The 16469-nt window shown below is 35.9% G+C and overlaps 1 protein-coding gene across 2 annotated transcripts in view; it reads right to left on the minus strand.

Annotated features, from left to right (window-relative positions):
- Window positions 1-16238, minus strand: part of LOC126776737 (GATA-binding factor A-like) — a 53621-nt gene extending 37383 nt beyond the window's left edge. For both annotated transcript variants that reach the window (XM_050499462.1, XM_050499452.1), the window contains exon 1: window positions 16100-16238. The gene's annotated coding sequence lies outside the window, so the exon portion shown is untranslated. The remainder of the gene's footprint in view (window positions 1-16099) is intronic.
- Window positions 16239-16469: the final 231 nt, after the last annotated feature.

A 16469-nucleotide genomic window follows, 5' to 3' on the forward strand; every position in this document is an offset into this window, starting at 1 on the left:
CGTTAATTAAATATCACTGTCATTCGCTAAAAAGTGGTGACACGTGGCGCTCGTTAAGAATTAATGTGAGCTGCTCTGATCGCGATCTAGTTCGTGAGGACGTCAGGTCTGGACGCACGGCATCTCGACCTTGGGACATGGCAAGGAATAAGATTGGCTGTCGAGTTCTGCCGCATGATGATTTATTTTGAAGAATGTTCATTCAGACAGATATTGTTCTATTATCTTTGTAAATACCAAAAACTAGCTGTACCTGCTAAAAATATGTATCAGTGAGTGAGTCAGCGACACATTTGTGTTGTGACAGCTTTCTCATTTGAATTATTGTACTTTAACGAATGACACTTTTTCGTTTTAATTAGATGAAGATTAAGGATTAAGCCTTTAAAGTCAGAAATTCGCAAAACCTATTTCAATCCTCTATGTTTTATAGTTACAGCTCTGTGTTAGCAGTCGGGCGGAGCGTTGTCTTTTTAAATCAGAAGTTTAATATCGCGAATGACTTCCACCCATTAAAAGTTTTTAATATTTCTGTTAATAATTATTATTTAGGAGCGGCGAAATTCAAACGTTTTTTTTATCAACGTACGCTATTTAAAAGTGATTATAATGATTTTAATGTGGTCATATTTATTCACTATGAATATCTTGCTGCGCTCGGAGTTGTTCGTGAGAATTTAATTATTCCACGAATTATAGTGTGTCAGAACTAATTTGAATTTTGACGTAACGGTATATTATTCTTTTCAGGAACTTAAACATTTCGCAAGAACTTGAAACACAAGTATGTTTGGCATTTCAAAACAATGTTGAATTTATTTTTTGTAATAAAATTAAAAATTATAGTTAAAACCCCAAATAAAAGACATCGTAGTTTTCCAGAAGCAGTAAAAAGAGGGAAAGAATAAAAGATAATAATATCATTACCCCATAATACTAATTATATATTATGTAGAAGGTAATAAAACGTAACATAAATAACACTCGAATTACCTGAATGTCGTTTTTAATATTGTTCATAACGCTGGTTCTGCTATCCCATTGGACTAATGGGATAGCAGAACTCGACAATTTACTTTAACTGTCGAGGTCTAAATGATTTCGCTGTTGAGTTGCTCTTGATTGATGTGCCTAACACAAAATCTTAGTCGAGTCTTACGACACCAATGGGTTGCAAGAAACCACAGACAAGGCATAGCTATGTACGAGTAACTTAATATCGAAACTGTAAAGGATTGGGTAAAGCACTATGCTATGTAGGAGTTAGGTCACCGCTTACAGTTCATACATAAACTGTTACTTAGCGAGCCCACACACAGACCGGAACCTACAAGGCAATCGATTGATGGCTGTTCTACCCGCTCCGTGGTATCTCGTGTCACCATTCGCACTTCGCAGTATGACTCGACATCCGCCTACGTCACAATACCAATGTGTATACTCGTACACATCTTTTGCCAGCAAAGTTTACAAAGTAACAAACGCTATGATTTATGGTGTGAGACAAGTTGATTTCTTTGCTATTACTGTTTAGCATTATTTAAGTTTTTTTCTGTTTATGCAAAAAAAAGTTAGGCCGTAAATGTCACTTAAGGAGATAGTTTGGAGCTTGTCCCACCAAACTGCTCTAGTGGTTGGTAGGATCACGATACACGCAGGTTTTCTCAGGATGATTTCCTTCACCGTTACTGTTTAAGAACATGATACAACCGTCCGGATTGAACCCGTGTTCTTCGTTAAGGATTCACGTGTTTCATCCATTAGGCCACCGGCTGTATTAATCCGACACAACGATCCTAATACCCTATTAATAATAAAGTATACAATAGTGCACCTATTATTGAAGTAAATTCTGCTTCAATAAATCACTAATTAGTTTTCTAAATCATTGTTATATTTTAGACTGAGTGCGACTACGTGTACTTGAAAAATAAATTGCGCGCTAACATTTTAAATTAATTTGAACTTTTATTACTCAAGCGCAACTCGTCAGTGAATGGATTTCCTTAATTAATTGACGGACACACATACAGAAATACTGGCAGTTTTGTAATTACGTTCCCGCGAAAAAACGAATATTGGTTGTGCAAATCATTAGCGCATTAGCATTGAGCCATATCACATATTAGGTATATAAACTGAAGCGGGTGATTAAATTGACGAAATTCAATTATTTAGTCGTTAGGTATATTTTGTTCGTTCGTAAGTTGCTTTGTTCAGTCTGATAGTTCGAAAAACATTTTACAAAAAACTCGACGGTCAAGTTTCCCGAGTTCAACATTCTTTGTTGTCTGTGTTTATATTTTGAGTGCACCTGTGTTTACGCCGACACTTGTACAGTATAATTTATTTTTCTTTATTAGAATGTTTTTAGTTCGTCCGTTTAATCGCAGACGCTAAGGACATAACACTTTAGATCATGGTTGATCAAATGATCCAATTGTTCACGGCGTGACCAGATGAAATTGTTCTCTGAACATTTTTCTTTTTCTACTTTCTATGACTATTTATTATTTACGCTATTAAATGCATAGCAAGAGTTGTACTCTTTCAAGGTTCCGTGCCGAAAGGATGGGCCCCGCAACTAATCCTATGCATACTAACCTTATTAGAATAATGAAAATAGAATCCCAATTTCAAGATTTAGATAAAAAAAAATCTCGAAGATAAATAATAATAATAATACTTTATTGTTATCCATTATGTACATATAAAAAATAGCCCTGACTCTTGAACTCGTGTTACCCGTGCGTCAGAAGTAAGTTGTTTTGTATTATTAATGCTATATACTTTCCTGAAAAAAATATAGTATATCAATACTAAACAAAGCCTTCGTATAAAAATCGTTTGGACAGACGTGATGCTTCAGTTATTCCACAGACATTGTTGTGGCGCGGAGCCATTAATGTGTTAGACCGATTTAAACTTTGCTTGTTTTTATTTATAAAATACATCATTAATTCTTTGTTATGAATTACCCATCACTAAGTTATTATATTTAAACTCATTATTAAATTAATAATTAATTTACGACATTGTTGAATGGGAAAGTCGATAGGTCGACTGGCGTTAAATATTAACCTGCATATTTATTCAAATGCAGAACGAATAGCCATCACTCAAGATTATGTACATAAATTAAATAATTATTTCTTAATTTGGTGATGTGGCATTTTATACAAATATGAAGCCTTTTAAAAAGCGTGAGTTCGTCCGAGCCTGAATCCGTCGCCGCTAAAGGCTGAACGAAACGCCGCAAGTAGCGAGTTTGTATTTTTTGGCTAATAAGACATGAAGTTGTACTAATAAATAAAGCGTTAATTATTATTTTATTAAAGCGTCTAATTATCGTTTACTTTAATATCCGCGCAGGAAACCACTTCACAAAGGTCATTCACATGGTTTGCCATATAATAAATATATATTTTATAAAATAACAAATATAAATTAGTTCGCATCTTCTAATTATTAATATTATCTACATACAAACAAAAGATGTCCCCAATACTTGCTTATTAATAAATGAAATAAGAGTCGTAATATTTTTGGAACAAACGCAGTGTGATTAAATCAATTACAAATTATATACTTATTTTTGTTTTAGGATAGGTACATATATTTTACATGTGCCAAATTGTAAAATATTATGTGTTTTTTCAGACACAAGCCGGTTTTTATATATATAGTCTTACCTTCCTATTTTACAATGTGTTTGTATATAATAACACATACTATATATAAAGGTGTGACCGTCTATTTCAAGAAACTGTTTCCGATAAAAGCAGTTATTGTGCACATTGACCCAGGTCATAAATACGTGTCATAATTATATTAAAAATACTTATTTATTTATAGTTTTATCTTTATCGTTATATATTTTAAATACAACGTGTACGAGTACCTACTGATGGGGCTGTTTTAATTTTGATGAATATATTGTCGGAGCTTTGTATAAACGTCGCTTAGTGGGTTATTGATTAAACAATACTGTGTCTTCGAATGTCAGAAAGAGCGAGATCAGTTTTTAAATAAACAGCCGCTAAGCAATAATTATAAGTAAGATATTGTAGGTACCTTACTGTACATATATAAATATGCAGTAACCGGTCAAGGTCCAGTTATGTTATATACATATATAGATAGATGATCGATAGTGTACATAGGGGCAACATATTTTATGTTATTCAACCGGAACTTTATTTCTATTTAAATATACTAATTAATATTATTTATTTAAACGATGAACAGATTGTGAGTTTTAGATTGAGTTTGAATTGAATAAAATAAATGTATAACGTAATAACGAACCAAGTAACGTTTTGTTATAAGAGCTCATCGCAAAGTGTACAATAAACTTCTCTATTCACTTATTGCCTGTACTGGTGGAGTGTGAGTGGGATCTTTAACCAACATTGCTGCTCGTTATTGCATACACAGACACCGCACATGAAGAGACTGCAACTAAGTTAAACGAAATAAATATTAATTGATAAATAATTTGTTATTAGTACATTATTTATTAAAAAAAAAAAAACAAAAATTACTTAACAATTACAAAATAAAAATTTAAATTACTTAATCTCTTAGATTACCAAAACATCTGTGTTACGAGATAAATAAATATCTAAGATCAGCGCTCTTCCCTGCGAGTTATTCATTCAATGTTCATAGGATTTCTTGTTTCAAGCTGAACACGTATACGTAATTTATAATATATAACCTAAATATACCGTAAATTATAATATATAACTATATAAAAATATGAGAGATAAATATATTGAAGGAGATGAGATTTTTAAATAAAATCATTCAAACATTTGTTCAAATCAAATCATTAAAAGATTTATATTCATCGCGCGGGTCATCACTTCTCTACTATTGACATATGCAAAAAATGACACTTTTTTATACTGTAGATAGGTGGACGAGCATATGGGCCACCTGATGGTAAGGAGTCACCGAAGTAATCTTAAATGATAAGTGTCTATGGGAGACATTGGCATTGTAAGAAATGTTAACCATCGCCTACATCGCCAATGCGCCACCAACCTTGTAAACTAAGATGTTATGTTCCTTGTGCCTGTAATTACACTGGGTCACTCACCCTTCAAACCGGAACACAACAATACCAAGTACTGCTGTTTTGGGGTAGAATTACAAGAGAGATTTTAATTTTTAAATTGAAGAATTTGTATTTAAATAGCAAATATTTCACAATAAACACGTTCGTTAAGTTGGACAACAAATGATACGTGATCGACTCATTTAATAAATAGAGTACGAGTATATTCAGTAAACATTCACGACTAGCGTGTGTCCGTACGGAGAACGGACGCGTCTTATGACTTCGTACATTTATAATCAATGACTGATTACCTGAACTACCAAAGGACTTAGGTATCAAAGGACTTATAGAAAACATTAAGCTTGTTATTTTTGTATTAATTTAGTTTATTAAACTGTATTTATTATAAAAGATCTCATAGAAATTGGTCGACATTTCTGGTGAACCAAGAGCTGGCGCTTACTTAGCCCAAAGACTGAATCTAGCGGTGCAGAGAGGTAATAGTGCCAGCGTCTTAAGTACAATGCTACAAATCAATCTTCTATAATGTTTGTTTATTAAAGTTTCTTTTTAATTTTAGTTTTGTATTATCGTATATTAAATTCAATTTAATATTCGATTTACATATGGTTTATGTGAATGTTTTATAATTAATTATCGCATTATATAATATACAAAATAGTATAATATCAGAAGCAGTCTTCGCCAGTGGAAATAAAAATATATCTGTATTTACAAAAAAAAAATTAACGAGATTGAATTATGTAGAAAATATGACACTTTGAAAGGGTCAAGGGCATGACCGAATTCGGAGGGGGAGGGGTGCTTTTAAAATGAATTTAAGAGTCATCACGGTAACCGGAATACTTTACGTTTGAAACTAATATCGGCCGATCTAAAACGATTCGTATTCAGCAACATGCTCCTCTACTAGCGAAGTTATTTTAAATAAGCGATATGGTCGAGTCAAAGTAAAATGTCAATACAAGTTTAATTTGCTCCATTTACTTAAAGCTGCGAGTTGAAAGTATTACCATTTAGTGCGGACCACGCGCGTAATTAATGTTAATAATGAGGTAAGGTGCTCCGCAAATGACTAAATATTTCACTCGCGCGACTAATTAACCGAGGGGCCATTACGACTGCAGTCGACCGAATATCGAAAGGCGTCACTCCCTCCGAACCTTAAGAAAGAACATGTAACGTAAAGTGACTTTAATCATAAACCGAGCCGTAACATATAAATTAGACTAAGCTTCTTAACCTTACGAGAGAGCCTCGCACCGCTGCGCGTCGCCGCCGTACGGCGATGGTATCGCCGCTACCTCGGTGTAATACGCCGTCCTGCCTATCAGCGCATTTATCGGCCGGACACGCAAATAATAAAGTGGGGTGGCGTCTCGAATGGCAAAAGGGTCCACCGGAATGCCATTAGCGGCGCGGGCGCAGGCGCCGGCACGAGCCACGCTTGCGTAAACGTCACAACAGAACCGCGCCGGGTAAAAAGTGACACTGTCCCCTAACAGAATTATTGAGCTGTCGGTGACGGGCGGGTTGGCTAATTGTTTGCTAAAAAGGGAGTAGTATATAGCTGCGGTGCGCAAGAGCGAGCGAGATGGTACGCAACCCTAACAGCACCACTATAAATAACCCGGCTCCTAATGTACAGGCGCCACGTTCGCCCTTATACTGGAACTGCTCATACTTAATCTTTGTAACTGTTTTATTTTATTATTTTTGATATTTTTTTTTAAATTAATGATTTAATTAATCTTCATAGTTTATGGTTAATGTGTTACGTATAGAATATTGATAATTTGGACATTAATTATTATTATTATTTTATTATTAGTGTGAACCTATGATTTATTTAATGTTTTTATAATTTTTGTCTCGAAAACTAAAGTTAAAAAGTGTTCTTGTACAGAACATTTCCTCAACATTACCTCTTAAAGTTATGGGTAATTTTGTGCAGCTAAAGTCTACATATTACGTTAAATCGAGTAGGTAAATTACGAATAAGTACCATACTCGATGACGATATTGCATATTTTGAAAAGAGGACGTGTAATTTTTTTCACGGGCCTCATTATATGTACTTTTTATCACGTCCAACAACTGAAAAAAGACGATAATAACATAGGCACTTTATGTAGTGACGTCACGAATGCTAATTTTATAGCTTCGAGACTGTCGGGTCGCGGTACACGGGGCCCGAGAGAGCCTAAGTGCGAAATGTCTGGCCCCGGCCCCCGCTTTTTGTGTGCTTTACGAGTCGAGAGCCGGTAAAAAACGGAGCTAATGCGACTCTCTGACGTATCAATGACGCGGGGGCGGCTCGTCGCGATCATGCTCTCTCGACACCAGCGTTACGCAGCAATTGTATCGCTTGCTTTATTTGTTTGTGTTTACTTAGCATACGCCTCCTCGCACGGCTGCGTATGTCACGTGACGCTGCAACATTAGGTACAATAGCAGAGGCAGGCGTCCCAGCGATAATTCAGTTGATATGATCTATTAACGTATAATCACCAACTCGTATTTACATTTCTTCACATAAATTACCCAGATATTTTTTTTACATATTAGATTCCTTATTGATTATATGTAGGTGATGAGGTTCACATATAATTAAGGTTTTAAATTGGGCGTAATTTTATTGACAGATTTGTCTCAACATCAAACGGCAGGAAACTGAATACCAACGATAACAATCGGAATACATTTGGTTTTTAAAGACCCATTAGATATTAATCGATTCGCTAATCGCTTACACAAAACAATAATCGTTTGGCCGACTTTATTATATATATTTTTTTTACTAATCTTTACATGAGCTTTATAATAAAAAGACATTACCGAAGTATTTAACAATATCTGATGTCGCGATGACTCGTTTCGGGCCCGTGTGGGCAACTTGATGCAATAATGATGTACAAGAATGTGCACCAGCTGTTCAAAATGGTAAGAAGTGGTGATTACCGACGGTATAGATCGCTATCGGTGGCGATCGGAGGCGATCGGCACCGATAGCCGGGAGACGAGCGGAACTGCCGGCCGGCGATATATTAACGCCTTAACGTTTTCGCGACGGGGCGGTTGATAAGATCGCGGTGATGAAGCGATTATTGAGAATCATAATTTATTGAATTAGACTCGTATAATTGAGGTAATTATGTTTGTACTAATGATCGAAACTTTATTATTAGGATTATGTTAAGAAGCTGCGCGCTATGGACCGACTAAAGATTTTATTACACATTAATATATAATGAATAAGTCCTGAACGTGCGTTCGCGCTTGAGCGAGCATTCAATTCAAAATATTTTGCGATGTGAACAATCTGTAAAACTATTGTTGAATAACTAAGGTGCGTAAGGTACATTCGACCCAACTCAATCAGCAGCGTAGACCCACCTTCTCACTTGTTTGTACAATAAAGTACTAGAGCCAATATAATTTTAGGTAACGTAGTAATACTTAAAGTTTTTTTATTAGAATGGCGAAACCGGAAGTGGGATCGTTATCGAGAACCGAATTAACGTACCCGTTGTCCGGGTCCGCGTCGAGCGTGGATCAGGTAAGGAGCTGGCGAGGTTTATGGTCGTCGTAAACAGGTCTCGTCGGGCGGCGGGCGGCGGGCGGCGGGCCTTGTCTCGTACACCGCAAGTGCTACTTACTTAAGGACTTTTACATTGGTATATTTTTTTCAAAAGATTTCTTAGGATTCTTATATTTTATCATGATTTTATTACGAACATATGGAACGGGTTACTGAGTTTTCGTGGGCGTAGTTCGAGTGCTGGTTGGACCAGATCCGCAACGCATTAATCACAAACTGACGGCACAGTCAAGGTCACCACGTTCTGATTTTGACGACACATCATCGTGGCTTATGATGTTCATGCACAGATCAAACTAGTCGCCACGTCACGTCACCAACGAGCACAATAACATTTGCGAAACGGTGACGAGCAAAAAGATTAATCATTATTTTCATATGTCCGACGAGGGTTTTATAAATAGATCATACATATTACACTTTAGTAACTCAGTGTAGGAACGAGTTTAATCAAACGGTCGAGATACTATCACTCAACCAGACCCAGAACTCAAGTTTGAGAATTGTCCAAATGTCACGAGTAGGTATTCGCAGGTGCGCGACGGATCTTGCGGAAACGTAAGCAAATAAAAGTGTATTTTTGTTGCTTATGTCATTAAAGACACACTCGTTTTTAAAACAATGTGAATTACGAGACGTATGCTGTATGGCAATCGAATAGTACAAGACAGTTTACTTTAATTTATTCAGCACCGATCACGAGGCGAATTGATATAAACTAAAATAAAGCACAAGAACACTGAGCGGTTTAAACCGCTATTCTTAGGTAAAGATTCAGGCGTTATAGCCATGGGCCAACTCGGATCTATCATAAATAAATGATATTACATAAAATAACATCTTTTGCAAATATTCTAGCAGTCTGTCGTTACTACAATAAACAAGAAAATTATATCTAAGGCTTCTTCTCCTTTTTGAGGACAAGTTTTGGGGCTTACTCCACCACGAGCAGATGAATCATAAAAACAAATTAAGTGTATGAAAATTCATTGCGGGCTTGAGTTCTCTACCATTGGTAAGGGTTCTCAAGAACATATAAATATACAAAAAAATGTAGTGAACGATTGAAGGACCCATTATTTTACTGCTTTTTTTGTATGATGAAAATGATGCCCCGGCTTAGATCTGTAATATTTAAGCTCGGACGGAACTCTAGTGTGACCTTTGAGTGTGACTTATTATCTATCTACTTAATTAAAAGTCAATTTAATGAAATGTCTTTAGTTCAGACACCGGGACAATATGTCGCACTAGGAAAAATGAGCAGACGTTATCCTGTTTGTCTAAAGTTTATGCATATTGATCGTGGTGATAGCTTGAGCAAAAGACATAAAAATTGTTCTGCTGCAGCGCCACCTAGTGGCAAATGAGCAACAAAGTAGATAGTGTAAAAACTCTTGAAAAATAAAATATGCACGGACACAGCTACGTTACAGTTTAACTATATGTATTTATATATTTACATATTATAAATATACATTATATGATTAACATATTATACACGTAACATTCGAATATTCGAATATTAGGTAAACATGAATTTTTAAAAAGAGAACAACTTTGTTAGTTTGTTAGTTCGAATAAGCTACGTAACGTTATGACTGTCAGCTGGGAGACATGTATGAACATTTATAATTGCGAATGTAACAAGTAAATATTGTATCACGATTTAACAAAATGTTTAATTATTCAAACAAAAACAAGTCTTCAAGTAAAGTTCAATCTATGAATTATTTACATTGTGATGGGGAGCCATAGCTTGAATAAAAGATTAAAAGTCATCTTCGTAACAAATACATTTAGTACCTACGCAGTAATATTAATAAAATGTGTGTTATACGTCACCATTAAAGTTATTAGTTATGTAAAGTACTCGTTACAAATATTTAGATAATGAACTCTGTATTGTGCGAACTCAAAGTAGCAGATGTTTGCCAATTGTTGTAAACAAAAGATGGGTTAATGAGTAAGGGGTGCGCTATGCCCGGAATGCGAGCGGAGATGACTACGCCCGCTCCGGCGCCGGCGCAGGTAAGTAGTTCCTTTCCGCACTCCATCACACCGATACCGTCACTCATTACTCATTCCATTACACTTGCAGGAGTGGAAGATGCCGTTTGTTAGACAATAGTTTTTAGAAAGAAAACCTCTAATCTATGTCATAAATGTCAAAATTTGGAATTTTGTAGAATTTTACGAGAAAATTCGCGTTTGTACCAAACGAGTGTTTACTTAAATTTAATTACAGTTTGACGATAATGAAATAATTTGAACGGGTGACGTTGACGCGGACTACATTCGAGCACAGGTGATTAAGCGATCCACTTATTTTTGAGTATATTTATCGGTCTGTTGATTAAGTAGCTAGGGACGTAGATTGTTATCGATAAGTTATCGATGAAACGACGGCCAAAGATAAAATCTGATTTAGTAAATATGCTGATTAGTAATAAATACATAAGTAATTACATTTCGGCGGGAATAGATTTTTTTAATATTCAATAGAGACGTGTCGGAGCATCGGGTGTTATGTTCGTTATAATATTATGAGTTTAAAAACGTTCCGTTATAAGCAGAATTTATTAAGTATTATAATTTATTAGCAATATAGGATATGCGACTCGATTTGACTTGACCTCGAGATGAAAAGTCAAGGAAACAGCATCACAACATGTCGCGATCGAAGTGAGACAATAAACAGTTTTCACCTCCATCATATAACGATATAAACTATTTACAGTGCCACAAGCTGTTAAATATATAGTACGCCGGGACATTAACGTTGTAGTATAAAAACTTGTACTATAAATTTAAAATGAATATTGTGGTTCGTTACATTGAACTTACGCAGATTTTTCACCCGAGGCCTCACCGGACGATTCGTAAAACATCTGTTCGGAACATTTCCACCGTTAAAGTCAGCCGCTCCGCGTGGCTACGTCACTAGCGAAGCACACCACTAGTCATATTTATCGCTCGACTCTGTGCAATCTCAATCAATATCTTCTATCTATATTCATTATCATTAAACTCTGTTAGATCGAATATAAAAAGCGCCATTAGCTTTGTGTCAATAATTCTTTTTATAAATAGTATAATTTTCGAATGGTCGATTTCCATAAATAAGTCGACGTGACCACTTGAATGCGAGTCTCACCGGCGGATAGTTGTTTTCGGATCGGTTCGGAGTCGGCTTTGCGTCGAGTCGTCATCAAGTCGTCATCGAGTCGTCATCGAATCGTCATCGAGCGGTCGAGTTACGAAATGTCTCGGGAATTTACATAAAGATGCGACTTTTGAGCTGCGGCCGTTTGATCGGACAGATATTGTTTTAGACGAAAGTGCTTTATGGAGTTGACACATTAAACACACGTCACGTCACGTCACACGGCAGTGGTAGTAGTGGAATTTGCGGATTTTACGACCAAGCGACGATTTGGCTATATTGGGATTTCATTTAAATTCAACCTTAAGCTAAAACGACACACGTAGAAATTTAGATCGGCATATAAAAATGTCCAAACAGGTACTATATGGAATTTTTAGATTCTGTATTGCTTATACTGTTTATCAAATTAATTTAAATTAACAGTTTATCTCATTCCATTGTTATTTTATTTTGTACTTACATAGAAGAGAGAGAAAGAGAGGATATAGGTACGTATGGTGTGTATAACGTATGAGCGTGTCTGCCTCGTACTTCATATTACAAAGCGACAAAACAATATCTTAATATATAATAAACATAGATAAGTTTTAAACAAAGAGAACGAGTGTTATTAATGTTTTATTTATACTGCTTATAAATAATATAAAAATTTAAGTTTTTAGTAAAATACGGTAATTGCCGTAATCAAGAGAACAAAACAAATGCACATGCACAAATGTTCCTAGATCGCACATCATATTATAGCGGACTGTACATGTAGCCTAACGGATTTTTTTGCTCCTAATTAATTCATAATAAAATGGATTCTCTTCAAAGTCAACTTTCCTTTTCTACTAACGATCTAGAACTCCCCACGGGCGTCGGTCTGATGAAAGTAGGTCGGAACTGCTTACAATAGCAATTGACAAGACAAAATGTTCCCCTCACGTAATAATGAGGTGAGAATTTTTAATAAATAATATTTCATCAAGTTCCAGAGGTCGTAAGATTTTAATAAGCTTTACGTTAATTTAATTCTTATTAAGTGCATATAAGTTCTATAATCGAATGTTTCAGTTTCGTAGTTGTTTTACTTTTTGAATTAATGTACGTTTTTTCGTGCAGAGCGGTTCCGCGCGGCCGACTCACATTCCCTTGTTTACTCCGTCGGTGGTTTTGTATTAAACGTTTTATTTTATTTGTGCTACAAGTAGCCTTAATGAGTATAATATTTAGATACACACATATAAATTACATAAAACTTTTCAAAAAATAAATTTAATATTTCCTTTAAGCTTATTGTATTATTTATTTTGATACTGCTCGGATCTTGTGTTTGCTTCGTGTTAGACGTTAAAAAAGTTTTGAAAGGACGGTCAGCAAGTAGTAAGTTGCACAGACGGTATACCTAACGCTACTGCATTCTCTGTCAGGTAAAGATGCACACGAAAGTAGTAAGTAGAAGTAAAACGAAGTACTTATTCAGAAATATATATCAATCCCTGCATAACTGCATAAATATCACAAATATATAATAGATTGTATTTCATGCAGGGTATATATATACGCAGTATATGTTATTATTTTGTGAAAGGTTAAAACACAGTTTGCTTAAATCCAATTTAAATTTGTAAAATGACGATTGTAATGTTCTTGTAAGAGTATACTTGAATAAAATATATTTTGATTTTGGTTTTTATAATAAATCTTTATATATCCTGTGCATTATAAAAAAACATTCGACCTGCAGTGGAAGTGGACGAAGTGAAGAGGGTTCTATAATGGGTAATAGAGTTCATTAAAAGTCAAGTAAATATTATTAGCGTAATTTGAGTAAAGATTGTAAATATCAATTTTGTAAAGATACAAGTTGTGTTCTGGGATGACTTAACTAATGTTGCCTACCCAGTTACTGCCCGTGCGGATGCTCAAACTCAATTCTCAATAGTATCATGTCTTACCGAGTGTTTTGTTGACTGCGATAGAATACCTTTAATAGTGTACCTTTTCATAAAGAGTGAAACACCTCCAACACTTTCCGAAAGCCTATTGCAGCCAGCATTAAAGTTAGAGCCACACCCGTGCGACCCAGCAAGTCTGTGTTTAATGAAGACGCTCTGTTCTCTGTTCGTTTGGTGGCGCAGTTGAGGCTGATCCCCTATATGTTTTACTCGTAAGTATAGAAAGTGAAGTTTTCAAAAATGGGCACGAGGCGGTGCGAGCCCGCATTGACTGGTCCTGTTATGCCTCGTTTAACTAATTAAGTTGTTTTCTCGCTCCGACGCGTCTCTACACTCTACAAATATTATCAAACTCGATGCAACACATGCTTTAAATAATTTGGTCTTATTTTTACATTTAGAATCAGCGTCAATTATCAAATATATTGTTGATGTGAAACGAGACGCTCACTTAAACGATCTCATCAGATAAGATCTAAACAAGTTCCTTATCTGCTCCATCTACATCACAATTATGGATAATTGACGCGGAACATGTCCATTGAGAACACGGATATAAGAATGCTTACAGACTCAATATTGTATAGCGGCTGTCTCATATTATACAAATGGCAATGTAAGAAATATTACCCATTCTTTACATCGCCAATGCGCCACCTACTTTAGGAACTAAGATGTTAGGTCCCTCGTGCACACTACATAGTACATGGTTACACTAGCCAACTTACAAAGCCCTAACACCTAGTAAATTAATATCAAATATTAAAAATACGTATGAGTATAAAATTAGTCCTCGTTTTGTTAGTATTCCTCGCAGACTTGCTTCGTTCAACACATTGATTTGGTGATGGAACTTTCTTGGAGGTTTATAGCGTAACAGACGAAATACTGTGCAACATTTGAATTGTTAAGCACTTTCTGGTCAATGTGCGGGAGTTGAAAACATAAGTAGTACGTATGTACTACTTATATATATATATATATATGGCAAGGCGAAGGAGCTAGTGCAGAACGTTTTTCCCGTCTGTACTGGCCGTCGTCGCGTTTGGACTCTACTACCACTTACCATCAGGTGGAGTAGAGTCATTTGCCCTCCCGGCAAATATATAAAAAAAAAAATGTGCCGTCCATTGTTTAGATAATATGATGATGAAATCTCTCTCGTTCCTATATCTATATTCATTATATATAAAATATTAAGAAATGGTTATAAGTTTATAATAAGTATTACTTATTACAATATTTTCAAAATAATATAATCTTAACATATTCGTCGTTCTGACGTCGGATTTTTTTCTTTCAAACTAAAGTCACATTTCAGTCTCAACTCATTAACAGCGACTCTCAATATAATTGTCAACATCAAGCGACTGTTAAAAGCGATTGCAGTGAATGTAAACAGCATCGAATCGAAAGCGGCTAATAATAAAACCTACTAAGCTTGTCCGTCTGTACGTGTAATGCTCGATCAGCATAATTGATGCGTAGTTTCCGTCGTGCGACAAGTTCTGTGAGTCTTTAAAACTAACAATTTATATGTTAAATTATTAACATACGAATGTTAACTTGTAAGTCGATTCGTTCGGTTTCATGACGACTCGTTTGGGAGTGAAGTGCAATGTTATAACGCGAATATCATATGCATCAAATTATTATTTTCAGTAATTGTTTATTTTGGCTAAACACTAATTACTAGTTAACACTGATCTCCTTATATTTATTGTTGGTCGCCATAACGCTGTCTTATTCATTCACAAAAGCCGTAGAATGAGATGATATTAAAGAATCTTTGTATTTTCTTGTACGAAATACAGATGTATAATTTTAACTTGTTTACCGGTGGTAGTTTCTAGTTTGACTATCAATAAGCAAGTCTAATGCTTCAATGTTCGGATTAAAGTTTAATTCTCATTAAGAATATTATTCACTTACGTGAGAACATAAGATACTGACAATAATTGCCTAGTGGCGTAAAAAAGTAACATTTATAAAGCACATTAGTATGAAGGAAAGAAAAATACAGGTACGATGTTGAATAAATAATTTTGATTTTGGTTAATATGTAGTTTATAAGCGCAAGGCTTATCACATTAGCCTATAACTATGTATGTATAGTTGTCACAAACAGCCTTATGTTTAGTTAAATGCCATGACAGTGCCATGCAGTATAAGGCTAATTTAGTTATATTAGCCTTATATTGCATGGCACTGTCACAGGCAGGGACATAATATGTCCAATTGTCTTAGAAAAGAATAATTCATAAAGTGAACAACAAGGTACGGAGATTAAACGGGCAACTTACAATAATCCGACGCACGTCGATGAAAAACCTTCGGCGTCTCAGATCAGGAAATGCAACTGTCACTAGTGTTATATTATATCACCAACACTGCACGTGTCACTGTACGGCGGCGGGCACGAGGCGCGTGCGTCTGAACGGAGACGCGGGAGGCTACTGGCGCTGGCGCGGGCGCCGGAGCCGCCGCCATTGGCCGCCAGGGCGGGGCCGTTTTCCCGCTTTTCCATAAATTATCGAGAGGGCGGCGGGCGGTGGAGCGCGCGGCGGGGCGGTGGGCGGAGATTTACGAGCGGGGTCAGTCGGGCCCTAATGGAATTACCGGCGGGTTGCGGCGGGCGGCGGGCGACGGCGGGTTGTTTATGGGTCGCGTCTC

Source organism: Nymphalis io, chromosome 2, assembly GCF_905147045.1.
Source record: "Nymphalis io chromosome 2, ilAglIoxx1.1, whole genome shotgun sequence".
Taxonomy (NCBI): domain Eukaryota; kingdom Metazoa; phylum Arthropoda; class Insecta; order Lepidoptera; family Nymphalidae; genus Nymphalis; species Nymphalis io.